General features: G+C 39.2%; 1 long non-coding RNA gene across 2 annotated transcripts in view; it reads right to left on the bottom strand.

The window, feature by feature from the left end:
- The window catches only part of LOC122685923, a 79,708-nt gene that overhangs the window by 17,502 nt on the left and 36,375 nt on the right, over positions 1-25,831 (bottom strand). The window contains exons 3-10 of one of the 2 annotated variants that reach the window (XR_006338571.1): positions 18,277-18,459; positions 17,615-17,721; positions 7,433-7,537; positions 7,193-7,329; positions 3,549-3,719; positions 3,244-3,448; positions 2,709-2,771; positions 1,309-1,507 (exon numbers count right to left, since the gene is read on the bottom strand). This is a non-coding gene — a long non-coding RNA (uncharacterized LOC122685923). Of the gene's footprint in view, positions 1-1,308; positions 1,508-2,708; positions 2,772-3,243; positions 3,449-3,548; positions 3,720-7,192; positions 7,330-7,432; positions 7,538-16,504; positions 16,669-17,614; positions 17,722-18,276; positions 18,460-25,831 lie in introns of those variants that run through there. The other variant, XR_006338572.1, reaches the window with a different exon arrangement.

The raw sequence follows: 25,831 nt of genomic DNA, 5'->3' as shown, positions 1-25,831 counted from the left end.
AATAGGGAAAGGAGTACATCAAGGCTGTATATTGTCACCCTGCTTATTTAACTTATATGCAGAGTACATCATGAGAAATGCTGGGCTGAAGGAAGCACAAGTTGGAATCAAGATTGCCGGGAGAAATATCAATAACCTCAGATATGCAGATGACACTACCCTTATGGCAGAAAGCAAAGAACTAAAGAGCCTTTTGATGAAAGTGACAGAGGAGAGAGGGAAAAGTTGGCTTAAAGCTCAACATTAAGAAAACTAAGAGCATGGCATCTGGTCCCATCAGTTCATGGCATATAGACGGGGAAACAGTGACAGACTTTATTTCGGGGGGTTCCAAAATCACTGCAGATGGTGATTGCAGCCATGAAATTAAAGAGAAGCTTGCTCCTTGGAAGGAAAGTTATGACCAGCCTAGACAGTACATTAAAAAGCAGAAACATTACTTTGCCAACAAAGGTCTGTCTAGTCAAGGCTATGGTTTTCCAGTAGTCATGTATGGATGTGAGAGTTAGACTATAAAGCAAGCTGAATGCCAAAGAATTGATGCTTTTGAACTGTGGTGTTGGAGAAGACTCTTGAGAGTCCCTTGGATTGCAAGGAGATCCAACCAGTCCATCCTAAAGGAAATCAGTCCTGAATATTCATTGAAAGGACTGATGTTACAGCTGAAATTCTAATACTTTGCCCACCTGATGCAAAGAACTGACTTATTTGAAAAGACCCCGATGCTGGGAAAGATTGTAGGCAGGAGGAGACGAGGACAACAGAAGATGAGATGGTTGGATGGCATCACCGACTCAATGGACATGAGTTTACTAACTACGGGAATTGGTGATGGACAGGGAGGCCTGGTGTGCTGCAGTCCATGTGGACGCAAAGAATCAGACACAACTGAGCAACTGAATTGAACTGTGGGAAAAAAAACACTAAGATCAAGAATACAGCGATACAGCAGGGGGCGGGGTGGGGGGGAGATATATGGCAGAAACCAACACGATATTGTAAAGCAATTATCCTCCAATTGAAAATTTTTTTAAAAGGATAAACAAAAAAAGAACACATGCCCAAATTTTACATCATGGAGACTAAGACTAGAAAATACCCTGATATTCTGTTGCCTCCTTTTTTGCCCATTAGCTGAGCCCTGATCAACCTCAGGGCCAGAAGCACACTCAGAACCCATCTTAACGTATTTCCTCAAAATACCACTCCAGAAAACGGGAAATAGAACCAAGAAAGAATTCTTTGCCCCCACCCCTGCCGCTGATATCTCCCATTTATCTTGTATCTGGCCTGCACTGAGCTACTCACCATCCTGAAGTGTGCCAGACAGCTTCAAGCACCTGCACCTTTGTTTCTTCTGTTTCCTCTATCTGTAGATATTTTTGTATCCTATGTGGCTCTACACACAAAAAATTCCACTTTTATGAGGCAAGTCCCATTCATATCCTCTAACCATAATTAATTGTTAATAGCTGTTCCTTTATTTCAAGAGTTCCAGCTAGAGGGCCTGAAGGATCAAGAAGAAAAAGTTTACCAAATAATGAAAGTAATCATTATATATAACATATATATATATAAATAATACATTTCAGCCCAAACACAAAGCTGAAGAGGAAAATAATGATGAGACTTATGAACTAGAATTTCTTTCCCCATTTTGTTTATAAAGCTGTAGCTTCTACTATAAATATATAAAAGTTTAGGGTAAGCCTGGATTCCTATTGTAAAATGTAATAAGGAGAGAAATTCAAGCATAATATCACTTTGTTTTGAGCTATAAAAACTCTATCAAGGCAGAACACCTTACCTTACAAAAGTTACTTCAAAAGTTAGCAAATATTCCTATTCAGTCATTCCCACCCTGGGCCGACACCCAGAATTTTAAGAGGAACTTTTGAAGGATATGGATTTCTTGGCTTCATTCATGGCCTGTGAGCCAGCATTTTAGGGGAGTGGGTCCAAGAATCAGTATTTTATAAAGGTTCCCCTAGGTGAACTGAAGAACAACCAGGTTTACTCTCTTAACTGATGGTTTTAATAATTGTCTGAGCTGGGCATATCAGTAAATGTTCTTTACAAGGACACATCAATAAACATAAGCATTGGGGGTCACAATATCTGAATTCCATGTATGATGTCAGTTTCAGGAAAGATACAAGCACCAAGTTTGCATTGTTTGCTACTTTGGCATTGTTGTGATGGGGGGAAAAGGACTGGAAAAAGTTTTAAGTCTCTAACAAATTCCTAAAGAATGAAATGTTGACTGAGCTTAAAAGAAATGTTTCATGGCTGTCTTCAGTCTAAACAAGAAAATATTTGGGGGCAAAACTTTGTTAAAATTCACTTTGACTGATTTATCCAACCGTGAATAAAGACTGTTTTTTCACACTTTAAAAGGCAGTGTGAAAGTCTGTTTTTCTTTTATTTTTCACATGTCAATCACCAAAAGAGCTTAGTTTATAAGACTTTGGTTACATGATGATGACATCTTCTTAAATGAGAGAAGAACTTGGTTATGTTCAAAGAAATAAAAATTAATAGTAATAGAGTTTCTAAAAATTAGAATCCCTGCAGATCTAATTTACCGCTAATTTGGGGCTAATAATTCATACTGTAAAATAAAGGGAGATGTGAACCTAGTAGGCTCCATTAATTGGATGCTTTCTGACAATTCTCTAAGTGTTACTCTATGGGTAATCTATACATACCTGGTGATTAGTCCAGTGTTAATATGTTCTCTTGCGTGCATGCCACAGTGGGAACCAAGGACTCTAGGGATACAAGTGAATCCTTAATGAGCCTTAATCAAAAATGATAAATGCATTTGACTTCTCACATGTTAAACTTAACATAGCCTTAAGTGTGGCTGGTAGGTTATAAGAACACCAATATGCATTGAAGGAGAATATTTGAAATTGTGTTGCAAATCATACATTTTCATGAATCTCCTTTCTGGGCTCTTTTGTTGTATTTGAGAAGTAAGCTCAGAGGCAAAAATAATACACCAGTTTCCTGAGTCCAACCAATAAAAATAGACTTTAACTGTCCCTATAATGTGTCAATCTGCCTTTTAGGCTATGATAAATTTGACAGTACTCAGGAAAGCTGATCTCAAAACCATGGCTGTGCTAAGCATGAATAATACTACAATACTGAAATTCTTTTGGTTCCTTACATAAGAATTCACAGCTCTTACAATGCATGAATATGGTTTTTGGAGTAAAGGTAAGTTGCAATACTCACATTCAGCTGGGCAGCCAAGCAGCCCTGGGCTGTTTTCCATCTCTGCTCTGGAGCTGTGTAGTACAGATCATGTCAGTAAAGAGAGGACTTACTGGGCCGGGTTGTATTTTCCAAAAATGGCCACATTAGTATTTCCAGTCCCATGTGCTCTTGTAGAACTTGCTACTTGCCCATCAAGGGATAGAGTTCATTTTTCCTTTCTTCCCTTGACGAACAGAATGTGAAGAAAGTGACCTCTGTGACTTTGGAGGTTAAGTTAAGAAAGTTGACACAGCTTCCACCCAACTCTCTCTTGGGACACTCACCTTTGGAACCTGGCCACCATACTGCAGGGAAGATGAGCAGCCGTATGGAAGGGCCACATGGAGGTTTTCCAGCCACAGCCCCACGTTGGTCCCAGACAACAGTCAGCGTCAGCTACCGGACACGTGAGTGCCCTTCAGATGATTCTGCCTTCAGCCTTCCAGTCAACCCACCTGATGTCCAGTAGAAAAGAGACAAAATGTCCCTATCACACCCTGACTCCACCCCTCCCAAACTGCAAATCTGTGAGCAAAATAAACACTATCATTAAGCCACAGGAGTGGTTTGTTTTGCAGCAACCAGAATACTTATCAAGTATCTTGATTCTATTTCATCTTTTGTCAACAGTTGAAGTCACTTTCATCAGGAAAGCAATAACTATTTAACAATGATTCTATCTACAATGATTCATATATTATGGTAACTGCTGTTTGTCTACTATGCATTTGGTCACTGTTGGACTGACATCATATGAGACAACTCTGTGTGTGCAACTTGGACAGTGAATAAAATTAATTTTTAATTAATTAACTAATTAATTTTTAATTGTTTTACTAATAAAATAAAATTAATGAATAAAGTTAATTCATACTCATGATTCAAAATTCAAACTGTACAGATTTTTAGTAAAGAAAAAGCCCCCATTTTGTTAACTTCTTCTCAAACTCACATCTTTTTGAGGTAACAATACCAAATCCAGTGTGTATCCTTATAGACCCCTTTCTGCTTTTCTTTACCTTTACACATACGCACTCACTCACTCATAAATATGTATCTTGGACATCCCCTCACCACCACCCAGAGATGATGGTTTCTTTTTAGCATGTTGTTAAAGCACTATCATACATAATATTGATGATAATTATGATCAGGACATATGATAATGGTTGCCATGCTTGAGTTCTTATGTGCCAGGTAATATAGAACATGGAGAGACTGAAATAGGCAAATATTAAAAACCGGAGCTTTTGTTTCTAGAAAACTAAATCTTGTTAAACCAGCAAGGACCATGTTGGTCTTTGCCAATTGATTCTCCTCCAGCACTTAGGAAAGTGTCTAGCACATGGACGACTCTCAATAAATATTTGTTGTATGACCAAATTAATTAAAGTTTTCACCACAAGCTCCTGGCAAACTTGATTCCAGCATGTGCTACAACCAGCCCAGCATTTCTCATGGTGTACTCTGCATATAAGTTAAAAAAGCATGGTGACAATATACAGCCTTGACATACTCCTTTTCCTATTTGGAACCAGTCTGTTGTTCCATGTCCAGTTCTAACTGTTGCTTCCTGACCTGCATACAGATTTCTCAAGAGGCAGTTAAAGTGGTCTGGTAGTCCCATCTCTTTCAGAATATTCCACAGTTTATTGTGATCCACACAGTCAAAGGCTTTGGCGTAGTCAATAAAGCAGAAATAGATTTTTCTGGAACTCTTGCTTTTTCGATAATCCAACAGCTGTTGGCAATTTGATCTCTGGTTCCTCTGCTTTTTCTAAAATCAGCTTGAACGTCTGGAAGTTCACGGTTCACATATTGCTCAAGCCTGGCTTGGAGAATTTTGAGCATTACTTTACTAGCGTGTGAGATGAGTGCAATTGTGCGGTAGTTTGATCATTTTTGGCATTGCCTTTTTATGGGATTGAAATGAAAACTGACCTCTTCCAGTCCTGTGGCCACTGCTGAGTTTTCCAACTTTGCTGGCATATTGAGTGCAGCACTTTCACAGCATCATCTTTTAGGATTTGAAATAGCTCAACTGGAATTCTATCATCTCCACTAGCTTTGTTCATAGTGATGCTTCCTAAGGCCCACTTGACTTCGCATTCCAGGATATCTGGCTCTAGGTGAGTGATCACACCATTGTGATTATATGGGTCGTAAAGATCTTTTTTGTATAGTTCTTCTGTGTCTTCTTTCCACCTCTTGTTAATATCTTCCGCTTCTGTTAGGTCCATACCATTTCTGTCCTTTATTGAACCCATCTTTGCATGAAATGTTCCCTTGGTATCTATAATTTTCTTGAAGAGATCTCTAGTCTTTCCCATTCTAATGTTTTCCTCTATTTCTTTGCACTGATCACTAAGGAAGGCTTTCTTATCTCTCCTTGCCATTCTTTGGAACTCTGCATTAAAATGGGTATATCTTTCCTTTTCTCCTTTGCTTTTCACTTCTCTTATTTTCCCAGCTATTTGTAAGGCCTCCTAGGTCAGCCATTCTGCTTTGTTGCATTTTTCTTGGGGATGGTCTTGATCCTTGTCTCCTGTACAATGTCACAAACCTCTGTCCATAGTTCATCAGGCACTCTATCAGATCTAATCCCTTGAATCCATTGCTCACTTCCACTGTATAATCATAAGGGATTTGATTTAGGTCATACCTGAATGGTCTAGTGGTTTTCCCTACTTTCTTCAATTTAAGTCTGAATTTTGCAAACAGGAATTCATGATCTGAGCCACAGTCAGCTCCTGGTCTTGCTTTTTGCTGACTGTATAGAGCTTCTCTATCTTTGGCTGCAAAGAATAGAATCAATCTGATTTCAGTATTTACCATCTGGTGGTGTCCATGCTTAGAGTCTTCTTTTGTGTTGTTGGAAGAGGGTGTTGATTTAACTTATACACAAAGCACATCATAAAAAACGCTGGGCTGGAGGAAGCACAAGCTGGAATCAAGATTGCCAGGAGAAATATCAATAATCTCAGATATGCAGATGACACCACCCTTATGGCAGAAAGTGAAGAAGAACTAAAGCGCCTCTTGATGAAAGTGAAAGAGGAGAGTGGGAAAAGTTGGCTTAAAGCTCAACATTCAGAAAACTAAGATCTTGGCATCTGGTCCCATCACTTCATGGCATATAGATGAGGAAACAGTGGAAACAGTGACAGACTTTATTTTTGGGGGCAACTGAACTGAACTGAACACATGTACTGTGGGAATATACGTACATGCACAGACTTTATTTTTTGGGCTCGTGGGAGATGAGGAAGAAAGTATAAATAATGAAACCATGTATAAAATAGATACACGTGCTTCAAAGCGCTTAGCTCCGTGCTCTGTGACGAACTAGATGTGTAGGAATCAGGGCTGGGTGGGAGGGAGGTCCAAGAGGGAGGTGATCCATGTATGCATATAGCTGATTCACTTCGTTGTACAGCAGAAATGACATTATAATACAATTATACTCCAATTAAAAAGTATAACTATGCTCTAGAGAAAAAAAAAGATAGGAATCCAGGCTTTGTTTTCTGTCAGTGGAAGAAAAATCATACCTGCAAAGCGGCTGCCACCAAAATTAACCAACTACCCAGATAAATATAAGCAGCTTACACATTTTAGGCCTAAAAGACCCAAGCAGCATGATAATGATCAGATCGGTGACAAAAGCATTCCTGGAGAGCAAAACCATGGACATTATTTAACCATCATAACATGCGCCAGGTTTCAGATCACTGACAATAATTATGATTTGTAGAATGATAGATGTCAGCATGGCACTTCCCCAATTCCATCTCTCCTTAAAATACAAATGCTTCCCAAAGTAGATTTATCTTTTCAATTAACCTTCTTGTGGGCGCCAAGAAATTCTTTTGGGTTAGGCTGATAGGAAGGAGGTGAATGGTGGTGGTATCGGTGTTGATTTACTCACCAGTTATTATTTAGGGCTGGGTCCTTCCAGTGCTGGGCTAACAAATGAATATTTAGTTGAATATTCTTTTTTTTTTTTTTTTCATCTTTTTCTGAGTTTTGAAATTTCAGGAAATGTTGAGAATCCCTGTTCGGTTTCTATGAAAAAAATTACAGTATTATAAATAATGGTGTGGCTTTTGTGAGAGGCATACTCACCACTGAAAAGTAGATATCCTGTGATTCCTTGCTTCTGAGACACCATGAATTTTCAACACTGAAACATGCAGCCATCATTCTTATAGTATTTCCAAAATCAAAGGCACTGGGAAAATGCAAAGAAGTCAGGAGGAAGCCATGTATTCCTCTGTAGAAATAAAAAACAATAAAATTAAAGGAATGCTTAAGAAAATTTTCGGCATGCCATGGCTTTTTCAGGTCAGCAAAATAAATTATTAAGAAATCTTAAGAGTGGAAAAAATCAAAGCAAGGCACATTGCAAAAGTGCAAGAGTGAGTCAATGTTAGTAAAAAATCTATTAATATAATTTACTAACTTATAAGCCAAAAAAGAAAAACGACTTTCTTCTCCTTCTCATCCTACCCCTCTTCCCCTTCTGACCTATTCAGCCCAAAAGCCAGCATCCAGGGCCAGGAATAAATGGGTGTAGATTAGATCTTGAGTGCCGCGAGAAGGGCAAACACAGGGAGGCAGCAGTGGTGCTGAACAGAAGACTGGTTTTACACAAGACTTTTATCACATATGTCACGCTCGTAAGGATAATAAAGGTCAGATTTCTTACTCTCAGAGGATGGATATACAAATGTGCAAAGGCAGAAAACTCAAACTATTGAAGTAAAAGTATCACTATAAAGTCATGGCATTCCATATATGGATGGATGGATAGATACAGATATTAATAACATAGAGAACCACACAGATGTACATATATAGGAATCTACATATATTCTTTAGCTCAGTCCACTGAGAGGGGTGTGAAGCAGTGAAACCCTTCAAATCAGAGTGAATTCCTTAGAGATCAACTCTTGGTTTCTAAGTAGCATTTTCTTCTAAGAGGAACCAGTCTTTCTTGGGAAAATGACTGATTCTAGGGCTCGAGAAAGCAGAACACAAACTGGAGCATTTTGTTACACCAGAGAATCATTTGGAATCACTCACAGCATGAAGGGGATATGCTAAAAGGATATAGATGCCAATTTGAGAAGATTCATGGGTCAAATCTAGGGTAAACTGACATCAAAAAGGTAATTTTAGTAACAAATCATAACATGGCAAATTAAATGCTAAAACATGGGTTCATACTAATAAATGAATACAACTTTGACAATGAATGGATTTTTACACTCTTCCAAAGTAACTTTCCATAAAAGAAAATTATTCAGAAGGGAAAGGAATAATACATTTATAGGAGAGAAACCTAACAGATAACACCTTAATCACCTGGTCAAATTGAACATCATTGGTAATGGGACAAATCAAAATCATGTATCACCTGATAAGATACAATGCAAAGAACACAGTATTCCTTCCGTGAGATTTCCAGCTCTGATGCATAAGCTGAATGTAATCATGGGGAAATATCAGACAATCTAAAATTGAGAATAACCTACAAAAGAACTGGCCCATAATTTTCAAAACTGTCAAGGTCAATAAAGCCTAGAAAAGACCGAACCACTGTTCCATATTGAGGAGACCAAGGGGACATAAGTAAGTGCAAATACAAATATTTTCTTTAATAACAGCTTTATGAAGATAAAATTCATAACACAAAAATTTCACCCTTATAAAGTACACACTTTGATGTTCTTTTTACTATATTCACAGAGATGTGCAACTATCACTACCACTTAAAAACATTTTTATCACCCCAAAAAAGAAGCCTTGTACCCAGTAGTAATCACCCCTATTCCTTCTCCCAATATCCCCCAGTCCCTAGGAACACTAATCTACTTTCAGTCTATGGATTTGTCTGTTCTTCCCTTTCATATAAATGGAATCACATAACATGTGATCTTTTGTATTAATATAACAACTGGCTTCTTTCATTTAGCATAATATTGTCACTCAGAGGTAGAGCATATGATTGCACTTCATTCTTTCTTTTGGCTGAATAAAATTCCATTACATGGAGATAACACATTTTGTTTATTCATCAATTGATAGACATCTGGGGTTGTTTCCATTTTTGGACTGTTATGAATAATGTGGCTATAAACATGTGTATACTTTTTTTGTATGGGTAGCATGTGATTCTGAACTGGATATTATCGGGATGTGGTTGGGACATATGACAGAACTTGAATGGAATCTACATATTAGATGTTAGTAATGTTTCAGTGTTTGGTTTTGGTGGTGGTATTTTGATAATGCAAGAGAATATTTCTGGTTTGTAGGAAATATACACAAAGATACTTGGAGTTTGTGAATATTATGTCAGCCACAAACTCTCAAATGGTTCCAGAAAAATAGTTATTTGTATTATACTCACAACTCGTCTCTAAATTTGCAATTGTTTCGAGAGAGAGAGAGAGAGAGAGCTCACGAGGGAGAGACCACATTCATATAAACAGATGCTAAAATATATTTGATAAAATTCAGGAATTATTCTTTTAAATTGTAGAGATAGTTGAATAAATTGACATTTACTTAGCAAATACATATTTGTTTTGATATATATCTCAAACAAAAAGCCAGTATCATGCTTAATAATTAAGCATTAAGGTATTCCTATTAAAGTCAGAAACAAGGATGTCCATAATCACCACTACTATATACCATTGTCCTTCAATTTCTAGCTAGCACAGTAAGACAAAAATAGATATGAAATTCAAATATAAAATGAATGTGAATGTTTAGTAAGCTCACCGGTTAAATAACACATGCACAGAAAAACATAATTTTTCTATAAATCAAGAATAATCTGATAGAAGACTTAATCCAGAATGCATCTACTTATAATGAAATAAAAAGCCAGAAAGCAAATAAACTGAGAAAATTGGGAGAGATAAATATTCTTTGCACTAAAATAACTACTCCAAGCCATCAAGCCATTAAGAAAAAATAAAAATGCCCTAATAGAAAAATGGAAACAGGTATGAAAAGTTAATTCTCCAAAAGAAGATGGCAATAGACAAGTGAAAAAAATGTTCACTCTCACTAGTTATTAAAATGCAAATTAAAATAACAAAATATTACTTGTTTTTGTTCTAAAAACTGTCAAAAATTTTTATGAGTGCAAGTGTGTAGAGAAATCAGTATTCTTGCTGTTGCTGGTAACACATCCACATTAGTACCGTATTTCGAGAAGACAATATGACTTATACAAACTAAACTTTAAATATTCTGTCTTTTAGTCCAGTAATTTCACTTCTAGGAATTCACCTTAACAAAAAATCTTGACTCACAGACAGAAAACAAACTTAGGGTTACCAAAAGGGAAAGAGTGCAGAAGAGGGATGGATTAGGAGTTTGAGATGAAAGATTTATACTACCTTATATAAAATAGATAAGCAACAAGAATTTACTGTATAGCCTCAGACGGTAAAGAATCCACCTGCAATGCAGGAGACCTGGGTTCAATCCCTGGGTTGGGAAGATCCCCTGGAGAAGGGAATGGCAGCCCACTCCAGTATTCTTACCTGGAGAATCCCATGGACAGAGGCGCCTGGTTGGCTAGAGTCCATGGGGTGGAAAAGTGTTTGATGTGACCAAGTATACAGCACACACATAAGGAACTATATTCAATATCTTATAATAACTTATAATTGAAAAGAATCTGAAGAAGAATATATATATCTCTACATATATATATATAACTGAATCACTTTGCTGTACAAATTAAACTAACAATATTTTAAATCAACTACTATTCAATAGAAAATTTTTTTAAATTTAGATTCATGGATGTTTATTAAAGCATTAATCATAATGACAAAAAAATTCATAACCTAAATGTCCAACAGCAGAGGACTGGTTGACTAGTCTATAAAATTTTGATATGACTAAATATGCAATTAATAAAAATGTTATGTGAAACATGTTCACAGAGGACAGTTCAGCTCTATTGCAAAATGCCATCCACAATACATATGCATCCCTATGCATAAAAACAATAGGTTTATACATATCAACCTGTTAATAATGGTCATTTTGCTTGTTCACATTTTCCACTTTTCCCAAAATTTATTTCTATAACCACAGAAGTCACCACATCTTCTTTTAAAAAAAAAAAAAAGGTCCAGAAGTGTTAGATAAGTCAATAACACCCAGTGAGAAAAAAACAGAGCTTTTTCTTTTTTAAAACTTTTCATCTTGTGTTGGGGTATAGCCGATTAACAAACCATGTTGTGATAGTTTCAGGTGACCAGCAAAGGGACTCAGCCATACATGAATAAGTTGTCCATTCTCCCCCAAACTCCCCTCCCATCCAGGCCGCCACATAACATCGAGCAGAGTTCCCTGTGCTGTATGGTAGGTCCTTGTCACTTATCCATTTTAAACATAGCAGTATGTACATTTCCATCCCCAAATCCTCAGCTATCCCTTCCCCACATTCTTTTTCCTAGCAACCATAAGCTTGTTTTCCAAGTCTGTGAGTCTGTGAGAATAACAGGGCTTTTTCTTATCAACCAAGTTCATTCTAGATCTGAAGTCTCAAGGAACTGCCAACCAACCACAACTGAGGACTCTCTGGAAGAAGTGGAGGTAGGTAATAAGTCCACTTTACATTTTGATGTTTGGGCAAAGCTTGGAACATTGTGTTCAGCTAGGAGAGGTACACTTAAGGTACACAGTTTTCTGGAGAGTCTGGTTTTCTCCCTCTGGGAGAGAACCAGAGGGTTCTATGATTAGCAGCCAAAGGAGATGAAAAGCTTTAATCCATTGAAAAGAAGAATTAAGGGGAAGACATAAAATGCTCTTCAAATTTTCCAAGTGGCTGTCATGAGAATGGGAGATTTGATTCATTATCCTAGTGGTTCCAAAAACAGAACAAGGACCAATGCACAGAAATTTCCCAGATAGTATCTAGGGACAAGAGAAAACTGTAAGATGGAAGATGCTGTCTAACTCTCCAGCTTCTCCATCCCCTTAGGCTTCCAAAGTCTTCTTTTGCTACTCCTTTTCCACAACCTACTGAATATCCATGTTAATAATTTGTTCCTAATGGCAGAAGACCTAAGGGTGATTTGTGATAGAGTTGTATAATATGCATGCAAATTAATGTAATCTGATAAACGATTATATTCCATATTGGTGGAAATTTATTGGAGGAGGAATCCTCCTAAAATCCATTGACAGGTAAATGAGCATGAATGCAACCATGTATACTCTCCTTGAGCCCAATGAATGAGAACAAATCAAAAGCTCTGAACTTCCTATCTGATTCTCATTCATCAGTCCTACACTCGAGATGGCAATCTTAGGCTGCCTTCCCATCTTTCAGACTACTGCCGAGGGAAAAATGGCATCCTGCCTTCCAAGCAGCACCTTCACATTATTAGTCCTGTCCTCTGGGACAGCCCTGTTAGAGACATGACCTTCCAACTCTCCATTGCTGATAGTCCAAAACTTCTAACAATAGTAGAAACATAACCAGACCTCAAGCATAAGACAAGAACCAGAGCATTTAATGACAACTGGATCTTAAATGATGGGAAAATTAGACTTCACTTCCCTGGTAGCTTTTTCTTCCAGTCTCCCAGCTCACAATCCTTTTTCCTGTGGAATAACCAACTGCCTCCAGCACTCCATAAACACAAGCCTTTCCACACCTTCCTGTTACCTCCATCTGGAATGCCCTTTAGATTTGTTATTGCCTGGATAACCTCTGCCCATCCTTGACTCGGCTCAGGATGCATCTGCTCCTCCAGGCAGCCTTCCTTCAATCCCAGGCTCCATGGCATGCCTCCTTGATGCATCCCGTTTGAACCTCCACTGCATCATCTTAGACCAAGTGCTGTCCAAGAGAAATCTAACAGGGGTCACATATATTTAATAGCACAGTTTTTAAAAATTAAAAAGAAACAAGTGAAATGAATTTTAAGTATTTTATTTAGCCCAGCATATCTAGGGCTTCCCTGGTGGCTTAGATGGTATAGAATCTGCCTGCTATGCAGGAGACCTAGGTTCAATCCCTGGGGTTGGAAAGATTCCCCTGGAGAAGGAAATGGCAACACACCCCAGTATTCTTGCCTGGGAAATTCCATGGACAGAGGAGGCTGGCAGGTTATAGTCCACAGGGTTGCAAAGAGTCTGACATGACTGAGTGACTAACACATACACAATCCAGAATGTTATCAACAGGTAATATCATACTAAAAATTATCTATTAGCTATTTCACATTCTTTTGTCATTTCGAGTCTTCAAACTCCACTGTGTTTTTCACATGTAGAGAACATCTCATTTCAGACCAGCTACATTTTAAGAGCTGAATAGTCACTCGTGGCTAGTAATGACTGTGCTAGACAGCCAAACCTTAAACTGAAATAATCTGCTCATGGGTTTGCCTTTGCTACTGGAAGACAGGCCACTCAAGGACAAGGTCAGTTCCTTGCCTGTGGTTTCATCAGTGTTGCATCAGGGCCTGACATACACTGAGAATTCAGCTAATGTTTGCTAAACTAAACTGACCTGAAGGTATTTTGAGAGAAGGTGGAATTTTAGCAGCTGCTCAAATGAAGAGCAGCTTGTGTGTACTTATAATAATAATGGTGATAGGAAGAATGGCTGCTATTTTGGTCTTGGACCTCATGTTCTATGCTTTTTAAATATATTATTTAGTCCTCACAACCCCAGGTACTAGGTAGCCTTATTACCTCCACTCTCCACTTTATGGTTAAAGAAAATTGCCCCAAATCATACTGTTATTAAGTGGAAGAGCCAGGACTTCCTGAAATAGTTACAGAAAAACAAAGAAAACAATACACACACACCCCATAATAAATACAAAGTTGAAAGAAAATAAATGATATTCACAGATGTGATAAACCTACTCCAATAGGTAAACCTACTCTCGAATCTCCTTTACCAGCTTCACCACCATCTTTTTTGGGGGTTTCATGATCTGCTGAGTTTTACCTTATATAGGTGTACCTCTTTCCATGTTCCCGAACCAGCTCTTTCTGATTTAAAATCACATATCTTTCAAGATCGCCTTCTTAGCTGCTTGCATTCTGCCTGTCTTGTCAACATGGCAGCGCTTTTCACAAACTACTCCAGTGAACAGTCGGCTTTCTCAATGCCTAAGCCTCTCCCAGGGTATGGAGAGAGAGTGGGGTATAAACTGTTTTCCTCCACACACTTCCCCCAGAGGACCCCTCCGCCTCGCTCACATGGCCTGGGGCGAGGAGGGTTGGGAGGGCGGTGAGCCCTCACGGCTGATGGTGCTTTGTGTAAGGGAACTAGGCTGAACTGTGCTTAAGAAAAATGATACAGATTTCCAGTTTTGTGTGTGAGTGTGTACAAAAATTCCATTATCTCTAAACCACAGGAACCAGAACCACATCTGGCAAAGGAAATAAAGCTGGAGATGCAAGAAAAGAAGAGATTAGGAGAAGCCTTGAAAGCAGGCCGCCGCGTTTAGATTTGATGTGGTGGGAAATAAAGATCCCTCGGGGGTTTCTGAGCAAGGGAGTGATGTGATGAAAACAGTGATTAAGGAAGATGAAATGCAAGTGGGACAAATTAAATGGCGGGACGAGGATCTGGCAGGAGGCAGTCACCCGGGTTCTGGGAGACAGAGACAGTGAGAGAGAAAGCCAGGGGATTAGGAAAGGCAACCGTGATTCTCCATGAATGAACAGATGCCATCCTGAAGTCACTTTACTACCACGTTACCTCCAGCTCTTTATGCTCTTACCCTATTTGGAAAGGCAAAAACAAACCCACGAGGAGCTGAGTGTTTTCATTAAAATGATGATAAAATTTCATCTCTGTGAATGTAATGGTTTAAATGTATGTGCACCCTGCTGAGTAAATGGGCTTCACTGTGAGCCTGTGGAACAGTTAGCGGGGCCGAAATGGAGCTCAGAGAAATTGATATTAGGCCTTCATTCACAGAATAAACAAATACGGTGAAAACAAAGCAGTTTTTTATGGAGAAAGATAAACATCATATGATATCACTTATATGTGGAATCTAAAAAAAATCATACAAATAAACTTATTTACAAACCAGAAACAGACTGAGACACAGGAAACAAATTTATGATTACCAAAGAGAGGGCGGGATAGGAGCAGGAAGGGTAAATAGGAGTTTGGGAATAAGAGGTGCACACAGTTATATATAAAACAGATACATAACAAAGTCTGACTATATAGCACGGGAAGCTACATTCGATATCTTGTGATAACCTATGATGGAAAAGAATCTGAAAAAGAATATATATAATATACAATGCTTTTCAAGTGTGGAGCTGGAGAAGACTCTTGAAAGTCTCTTGGACAGCAAGGAGATCAAATTAGTCAATTCTAAAGGAAATCAATTCTGAATATTCATTGGAAGGACTGATGCTAATTCTTTGGCCACCTGATGTAAAGAGTCAACACATGGGAAAAGACCCTGATGCTGGGAAAGATTAAAGGCAAAAGGAGAAGCAGGCAGAAAAGGATGAGATGGTTAGACAGCATTACTGACTCAATGGATACGAGTTTGAGCAAACTGTGGGAGAGAGTGAAGGACAGGGAACCCTGGTGAGTTGCAGTCCATGGAGTCGCAAAGAGTTGGACACAACTTGGAGACTGAACAATAATATATATATATTATATATAAAACTGAATCACTTTGCTGTATACCTGAAATTAATACAACATTGTAAATAAACAATACTGCAAATAAAAAAAAATCCGTTAAAGCAGCCTCTTTTGGACGTAGCCCATAGGACAGAGTACACTTGGCTGTCCCACAGGGGCAGTCCCAGCCACAAGTGCCCCGAACTTATTGCCCTACAGGACTCTGAAAGCATCCTTTCCAAGTCAGATTCCACAGTGTTAGAAATCCATAAGGAACTTGGGTTAACCAACACTTTTTGCCAATGCCCTATACCCTAAGTCATCATGTGGTCTAATACTGGCTGCAATTTTAAAGGGTCCAGAGATGCAAACGTTCTTTTCATTCAAGTTTAGATCTGGAAAGAGACTTGAGAACATCTAAACCAATAGTTTCAGAATATTTTTGAGCTGCACACAATGGAAATACAATGGATAAATATTGAAATGGGCTCCTTGGGTTGGGACTGTGGTAAAAGGCCCCAAATTCCACCTCCTCATTCTCCTCCTTTTGCTCCCCTAAATCCCACTCTCCCCACAACTTACACACATTAGAACAGAACCTGAAGTCCTCCTCAGGACTTTGGGACTGAAGGGAAAGTAGTCTGCAAAACACTGAAGAATCTAGTATTTTGTTTTATTTCGACTTCTGGTAACAGATGAAAAAATTGAAACCTAGAAAGTGAAAACAGAACTTTCATTTCCAGCCACTAAATAACTCAAAAAGCTGCCTCTTAGAAACCCCTAGAATGCTGGCTATATGCAAATATTCATTTAAATGCATCGAATGAACTCACAAAGGTATAAACTCCTCAATTTGAAAATGAGTATAACCTATGACCCAGCAATTTCATGGCAAAGTATGTGCCCCAGACAGTATGGAGATGCACTACTGGGTCATGGAATTACTTTAGTAAATTGCAAACAGCCTATTTTTTTTTTGTATGTGAAATAGACTAAATCAAACTGTATCATAGCTGAACAGACAACAAGAGTGTTATTTTGAGGAACTTTTCCCCCACATACAGTGTATACACAGATACACAGAAATGTACACTTGTATGTTCTGGGTTTCCATGTAAAGTGTATGCTTTACTGTGGGTATAGACAAAACATTTTTGAGAAGCTTTTGTATGTTAGAACAGAAAATGAACAAGAACACTGGTCAAGAACATTGCTTACCATAGTGCAAAATTAGAAACAATCTAATTACTTATCAACAGGAGAATGGAGATAGATAGATAAACAGGTGGACTGATGTCTGTTCACAAATCATTAGAATATATACTAGTTAAAATGAATGAACCAGAGATTTGTTGTTGAAAGCTAATGCTAAATTCATTAAAAAAGCAAGTTGCAGAATATGTAGATCAAGTTTAAAGTTTTAAAACATGCAAAACAGAGTACCCACTGTTGAAAGATACATGTGTATACAGAAGTAGTACGAAAGATGTAAATTCAGGACAGTGTTAATCTCTGGGGTGGGAGGAAGGGAATCTGGGATAAAGGAGGAATCCACAAAGAACTAGGTCTGACATGAACTCATCCCAATGTTGGGGCTGCTTAGAACTCGACAACACACACAGTTTTGTTATTGTATTCTCCATAATTGTTGTTGTTGATTAAAAAAATATTTTGTAAGTCACAGATACTTACCTGAGACCAGATGGCTGATTGGTGGGATCATCTGGAAGAAAGCTAGGCAGGACCCTGAATCTGATTTCCAGTTCAGTCCTCTTCCCACTTGGCTCCCAAATGAGGATCTGTTTGCAAATGAAGGATTTGCATCATTTTGGTGTGAATCTTAGCAACTTATTTTTACCTGAGAGATACTGTTCCCTCCAGTCCACCAAGGCCACATTTGCTCTGACTAGAAATAGCGCAAAGCATACTTGTTCTGTGAGGCTGAGCTGTTGCTTCATAGCCTGTCACTTGGCTCTGCTTTCCAACTTCGCTCATGCGTTGAAACAAAACACTGAGCCACTGAAAGGTCGGTAGAAAGATGATCTAAACATGCAGAAAGTATCAGCAAAAAGAGAAAGAAAAACAGAAAGAGGAGAGGGAAGACTCAGCTGCATGTGAGCATCTAGACAAAGTCAGGAGTCACCATCAAATTAAAGCCAGAAAAAAAAAAATTAAAGTCAGAATACTGCTAAGGAGCCATCAAACACACAGAGAAGGTTGTTTTAGAAGATGGAAAGAACTTGAAATAATAGCATTTCATACCTTTCACAATCTAATACACAGTCTAATGGGAGGGGGTTTATTAACATTTTTTCTAGTCTATTTTAAGACAAAAACGAAAAGACAAATCATACCTTGGCAATGGCTGGAGAGTCTTATGCAGAGATTTATTATGCTTCAGAAAAGTTCACGGCAGTGGTTTTTATCATTGGATCCTTTATACTCTTCAAGTTACATAAGAGGTTCTTCCTCCTTTTCATTTCTAAGTGTAACTTCTGGGTCAGCTCTAGCTTTTTGAGTGCATAAGCCAGAGCTTTCTGCTGTTCAAAAAGAAGATAACTCTTGCAGTAGAGTGCCAGGAATACATCTTACTCTGGAGTTAAGCATTAAACTGTATGGGGATATGTTTTTAGACGCTTCTCACCCTAGAATGCCTGTCTGTTATCATGAGCTATGAAAGTATTCTTTTCAAGACTTCCCTGGCAGTCCAGAGGCTAAGATTCCACACTCCCAATGCAGGGGGTCTGGGTTTGATCCCTGGTCAGGGAACTAAGATTCCATGTACCACAACTAAAGATCCTTCACACCACAATTAAAATTTGGAGCAGCCAAATAGCTAAATAAATTTTTTTAAAAAGAGAGAGAAATTAATCTTTTCATACTGCCGGAGAAAATTCAGACATGTGACAGAATTCCTTCTGTTGTCCTGAGAGCAAATGTAACAACAACTGACATTTACTCAACATTTACTCTTCTAAATACCTGACTTCATTTAGTCATTACCACTTTCTCAGGAAGACACTACTGCTACCCCATTTTGTAGATAAGAAAATTGAGATACTGGAAGGTTAAGTATAATAATATCCTTCAGGTCACCCAGAGGAAGTGGTAGGGCCGGGATTTGAACCCAGCCAGTTGGTTCTAATAGCCTGGGCTTCTATGCACCACTCTGTCAAGGAGGTGGTATTTAAAATAAATGAAGGTGGTTATTGAAATGACAGCACCAGGTTATGTTACAGCCAGGAGCCTCTGCTTCAGATACAGGAACTTTAAGAGGGAAGTATTTACACACCAGTGAAGGTGACACCAGAATCCTTTCCTTACGGCTCGTAGCAACCTAGAACATTGGCTTTGGGGCTCCTGTGTATTCTACCCCATCTAAGTTATGGCTAATTTCTGTTATGTTCCTCTGTCCCCAGAGAATGCAAGTAGTGATGGATTTGGAAATGATATTAGATAAAAGTCAGGAGGCTTAAGCTTGAGTTCAGTATTGCCACTTACTAACTAAATGGATGCATTTTCCTCATCTGTGAAATGAGAAAAAGAATGCCTGCTCTATAGGGTAGTGAGAGTGGGGCCAGACAGAGGCAAGGAGAACTGTGATCGTACACTTTTCACATTGTTGGCCCAGGAATTCTTTTCCTCTTGTTTCATGAGTCAAAGCAAAACAACAAAATGATGTAAACAGTGGTGAAAGACCCATGTGGATACCCAAAAACTTTCTATTGTAAAATTAATTTTAACTTTGGTTAAGTCATTTTTCCTTTTTATTTCTCATCTCTTAAGAGGAGGGATATTGATCACTGAAATCTCTTCCAACTTTAATATTTTGTGATCCATTTCATCCTAGATCTAGGAGAAGCAAGCCAGGGTTTTTACTTATTTTTAAAATTTATTTATTTTCAATGAAACAATGATGAATATTTTTAATGATAAAAGGCATAATTTCACAAAGAATATAGACATCTTACACTATTAGACAGCTTAACAGCAAAAAACCAAAGATACATAAGGCAAAAATCAGAAGAAATATAAGGGAGAAGAAAAAATATATAGTCATAGACATACTAACATTTCTCTGAGAATATTTTATCAAGTGCAGAAAAAAATAAGAATAGGAGCATTGTGAATGATGTCATTAATAATTTAAATATAATAGATTTATATTTAATTGATTTATATAATCATATCCTACACAAATACATACAAAATTTTTTATCTCACATGTTATTATTAGAAAATAATGAGCCAGGGTTTTTAAATGATAGTTTGGCTACTTGCAGTCCACCTTACCTCCTAAAGTGAACACATGCCTAACATCTGATCAGTCATATAGGATCCATGAGAAAATGTGACAGCTCTAATAATTAATTGTCCCCAAGTTCAAGTGTTAAGGAGAGTTGAATTCTACACCGGAACTAGGTGGATATCTGGTTTAGCTGGCAACCTGCTAGAAGTAGGGGTGGTGGCATTCCAGCACTTTCGTTCTGGGTCATGCCAGACATGTAAGAAATGCCAGATAGGATAACCTTGGAGGCTGCTTCAAGCCCTATGATCTCATGTGACTGCTTCACTGATAAGTATCACTTGAAAATGATGCTGGGTATGACCAGCTGTAGCAAGCTGGGAGCCAGAGCCAGGTCTTTCCACAGAAAGACACATCAAATGTGGCCAATGTAACTCGAGGAAGTGACTGGAGCATGGTCTTGAAGCAGCTTCATGCCAGCTGAATGGTCTGCCAGCCCCTCCAGGGAAGGGCCAATCCATTTCAGAGGAAGCCAGCCCCCCAGGGAGCCTATGTGGTGCGCTGAGAACAATGGTCCACTCATCAAGGGCAAGGGCATGATCAGTCACTCCAATCACAGTCTGTTACCCAGGCTCCCTGCCCCCAGCCATCCCATCCTGGCCTGAAGCAGATGCTGGGAACAGTCACCCCATCAGCAGCCTCGAGATCCATCACAATGCCCGCGAGCTGAGTGGCGGGAATGGTCACAATGAGATAAGCATGGGTGGCCTCCGGAATCACCGTGCACTGGACACCCATTAATAATTCAGTCTGTGTGTCCAGCCCACCATGCTCACCCTGCCAAGGGCCTCTGCACTGGCCATTCCCTTTGGAAAAGCTTGGTCTCTGGGTCTCATATAGCTGCACCTTTATGCAATTCAAGTTTTATTTCCAGTGTTACTTTCTTAAGTCTTCTATGCTCACCCCCACCCAGACTCTCTACCACAACACTCTGTTTTATATTTCATATAGCACTTCTCACTACTTGGAATGATTCTGTTCATTTACTTTTCTGGTTTATTATCTATTTCCCCTTTAGAACGTTAATTTAATGAGAACCAAAATCTCCTCAATCTTCTCTAATCTATTCCCAACATGTAGAAAAATATCTAGCAGATAATAAGGGATTGATAAAAAAAATTATTAAAACCAATGTATGAGTTAATGAGCTAATTCCATCTAGGACAGGTGTGTCCTGGTGCCAAGAAGGTTCCCCTCACTGTGCTCTGCCACGGTAGTAAGATTTCAGGGCTCCAGGGGAGATTTCATAGACACCTCTAAATATGTCCCCATTTCCTGAGCTATCTCTGTCTTCTCCCCCATTAAAGCTCTGAGAATCACTCTTTGATCTGGAGGAACTGGCTCCCAACATCTACAGTTATCCTATACAACTTTTTCACTTAGGAATGATTTAGGTTGCAAGTAACAACAATAACAATCTAATATAGTGCACTGCAATGTCAACAAATGGATCATTTTCTCAAGAACCAATCGAGAGGTATTGAGTCTGGTGTCAGTGTGACAGCGCTATTATATAGACCTCTTGGCTTTCTCTCCTTTAAACCCCCTACTCCCAGGATACACCTTTCATCGGGGGCTTGTCATATCTCAGTCATATCATGGCACCACTGGGCATCACGTCTGAACTCCAAAAAAGGGGAAAAACAAAGGGAGAAAAAGCCATGCCATGTGAATTTGTTGTTTCTTCTTACTGGGAAAACAAAAACTCTCTCAGAATCCATACCCAGCCCTTTTCTATTTACATCTCCTGCCCTAGTATCGGGTCTTAAGGCCATCTGCAGACCAGTTCCTGACACAGGGCAGTGAGATCACAGTGACTGGTTTAGACTGTCACACCATATCTCCTGGGGCTGGAGAAGGGACCCACTTTCAACGAGATCAAGATGTTGCCACATGCTCCTGAACCATCAGATACATAATAACTAAATGGCCTTAGAGTAAACATTTCACCCAAAATCGGAGCTGAGACTCTGGGAAACTAAGAGTAGAAAGCAGACCCCTTGAGCCATCAAGCTTCTGAACTTTCTGAAGATTTGACTCTTCCAAGAGTTTAAATTCCATCATATGCTCAAGTATCTACCCAATATATTCTTTTTTCCTTAAGCCAGCTCAAAGATTGTTTCTGTTATTCAACACCAAAGGGTCTTTGTTACAGGAACATCTAAACACCAGCATCCAGCAAGGCCAACCAGGCGGAATGGTTGCTTCAGGGTGTCAGACATTCCACTTCCATCCCCCTCAGGAAAGGCAGCCCTTTAGATCAAACACTCTGCTCCCCTCAAGGTGACCCACCTGCTTAGACATTATGTCATCAGCCTGATAACTTCCTCCTCTTCACCTTCAGACTATATTTGCTAAGGTCCCCAGTAGACAGAGAGGCTTGCTGGGTACTAAAGGCCTGCCTCATGACAGAGGGACGGGGTTTGTGCAATAACAACCATGCTAACTGGTGGAGATGTCACATCTCACATCTATGGTATCAGACCTTCTGATTATGAGCCCAGTACTTTTTTTTTAAGCTATCTGATTATCCAGGACACACACACACACATACTCATACTCTCTCCCTTTCTCTCACATGTGGTTGTGTTAGTCACTCAGCTGTGTCCAACTCTTTGCGACCCCATGGGCTGTAGCCCGCCAGGCTCCTCTGTCCATGGGATTCTTCAGGCAAGAATACTGGAGTAAGTAGCCATTCTCTTCTCCAGGGGTTTTTCCCAACCCAAGAATCAAACCCAGGTCTCCTGCATTGTAAATGGATTCTTTACCATCTGAGCTATCAGGGAAGCCACACATACACACACAAAACAGTCATCTACCCCCGCACAGTTAAGAAAGATCTTCATGAGTGAAAAACCTGGCTAGGCTATTTTAGTACTCCATCTTTGCTAATCAGCCACAAGGAATATTCCGCGGAGATTACAAGAATTGTGAGTCACTCAAGTATCCAGTCTTACTCTGGTGGCTCAGACGGTAAAGCATCTGCCTACCATGCAGGAGATCCGGGTTCGATCCCTGGGTCGGGAAGATCCCCTGGAGAAGGAAATGGCAACCCACTCCAGTACTCTTGCCTGGAAAATCCCATGGATGGAGAAGCCTGGTAGGCTACAGTCCATGGGGTCACAAAGAGTCGACTGAATGACTTCACTTTCACTTTTCAAGTATCCAGAGAGAGAGAGATCCCTGCAGCTCTCTTGCTATATTACCTATAAACTTGATCTAAGTTCTTTTATATTTTGCCACACCACACAGCATGTGGGATCTTAGTTCACCAACCAGGGATTGAACTCCTGTCCCCTGCATTGGAAGCACAGAGTATTAACCACTGAACCACCAGGAAAGTCCCACCAATTCTTTTCCCGTGTATATATTTCTTTGACTTAAGCAAGTTTTGTACAAGATTTCTCAAAATGTGCTGCCTACGTCTTACAGGTTTACATGAACAAATGGTTCCCTGCTCAGAAGACTTTGGAAACACCTGACTAAAGGAAGCTCAGTGCTGCTTCTTGCAAGATGTTGCCAAGCCTTCAATATTCCAATATGCATGATGATAACTAAAAGAGGGATGCAGTGTGTGGCATTTTCCAGATTTCTTTAACCACTAAAATTTCTTCCTTGGTGTATACTGAAAGGCTGGTGATGCAATAGATACGCTTTGGTAAACTGCTAGAAGGGAGAAGTACAGAGGGAAAATTCCAGAAACGAATACCTCTTTGGCTCAGACAGTAAAGAAGCCACCTGTAATGCAGGAGACCTGGGTTTAATCCCTGGGTTGGGAAGATCCTCTGGAGAAAAGAATGGCTACCTACTCCAGTATTATCACCTGGAGAATTCCATGGACAGAGGAGCCTGGCGGGCTACAGTCCATGGGGTCACAAAGAGTCAGACACAACTAAGCAACTAACACTTTCACGTCACTACCTCTTCTAAATACCAAGAGGCATAGTCTAAGAGTTGGTGAGGTAGGCCATGTGCAGATTTATGTGCAGCCCTATTGGATGTCAGTAGATAGTCAGAAATGCCACTTTATCTGCTGTTCCCAAGTTCTACATTACAGCGGCCAACCTGGGTGGAAAGTCTGAGAGACAGTGTACTTGTGTTCTTGGGCTGATCATGTTAATGTTATGATCAGAGGATCATCAGGTTTCCCTCCTTCAAAATGAGGATGTTAGGCCATGTGAGAACAGGGAGAATGTGGTTGTTACCAAAGAGTTCAACACCCCATTATTTTTTTCTGTTCTGACCTTTAATAGAAGCAGTTTTCATTAATGCAAGGATAAGCAAACCACATTGACCTTGGTGATATGATATATGAACTAAAAACTTCTAAAACAAATTTGTCTTATTTAAATCCACCTTTTCTAAACGACCACTTGATAAAACCTAACAAAAATAACCTGTCTACCAATGTGCAAACATTTTGCTAAGATATCTGGTGCCACTTGGGCTGCTTTATAACCATCATAGGCTTTAAGCATCCCTACACTGACAAAATGATTTTAGGAGAATTAAATGGCAGGATTGGCAATTGTTCTGCCAAAGCTTTATCAATAGGACATCTAGAAGGAAAACTTACTTCCCTGGAAGCCTTTTTGCAGGGACACAGAGACCCAAATAAAGAGGAAAATAACTGCACAAATGCATTTATCAACACAATGTCATGTTATAAACTGCAATTTATAAAATAAGTATGGGAGAACCTAACACTCTAATTCTAAGGTTCAATAATTTCAGTGATGTAATACAAATTTCATGACTTATCTTTATCCCAAAGATGACTATTTTCAGGCTTTATTAATAAGGATCCTTACTATCTGAAATTTACTTTGACCTTATATTTCATCTAAATTGAATCATTTGAAATGTCTGAGAAAATACAAGGTTCAAATCACATCTCTGTACCCTACCTCTGTGAAAAATAAAATGGTTTTCTTTGCATCCATGGGAACAAGAATATTAAATGGCACGTGGTGTAGTAAGGGTGAAAAATACCTAACAAAGGCATCAAAAGATCAAGATTTAAGTCTGTCTTTAGACAACTATTGTTATGAGTTGAACTGTGTCCCTCCACCAAATTAGCAACTTGGAATCCTAAGCCCTAGTATGTTAAAAAAAATTGACTTTCTTTTGGAGATAGGGTCTTTATAGAGATAATCAAGTTTAAATGAGGTCATGAGGTCATCCAGTATGAATGGTGGGCTTCTAAGAGGAGGAAATTTGGACACAGACACACATAAGTGGGAATGTGGTGAGAACAGATATGGAGAAGATCGCCACTGATAAGCCAAGGAGAGAGGAAGCCTGGAATAGGTCCTTCCCTCACAGGCATCAGAAGAAACCACCCCTGCCAACACCTTGGCTTTCGACTTCTAGCCTCCAGCACTGGGAGAATACAGAAAATACATTTCTGTTTAGTCCAGTCAGTTGTGGGTACTCTGTGACAGAGCCCTAGTAAATGAATACAGCTGTGTTCTTAGCCAAGTCTTCTAATATTTCTGTCTCAGTTGCATCATCTATAGCATTAGGAGGTAGATGAGCTTTGAAATTGCTTTTATCTCCAATAGTTAATGATCAAGGATGAAGGAAATAGCAACCCACTATAA

This window comes from Cervus elaphus, chromosome 29 (genome assembly GCF_910594005.1).
Source record: "Cervus elaphus chromosome 29, mCerEla1.1, whole genome shotgun sequence".
Taxonomy (NCBI): Eukaryota; Metazoa; Chordata; class Mammalia; order Artiodactyla; family Cervidae; genus Cervus; species Cervus elaphus.
Note: the sequence above shows the minus strand (reverse complement) of the source record. Positions and strands in the feature narration are given on the sequence as shown.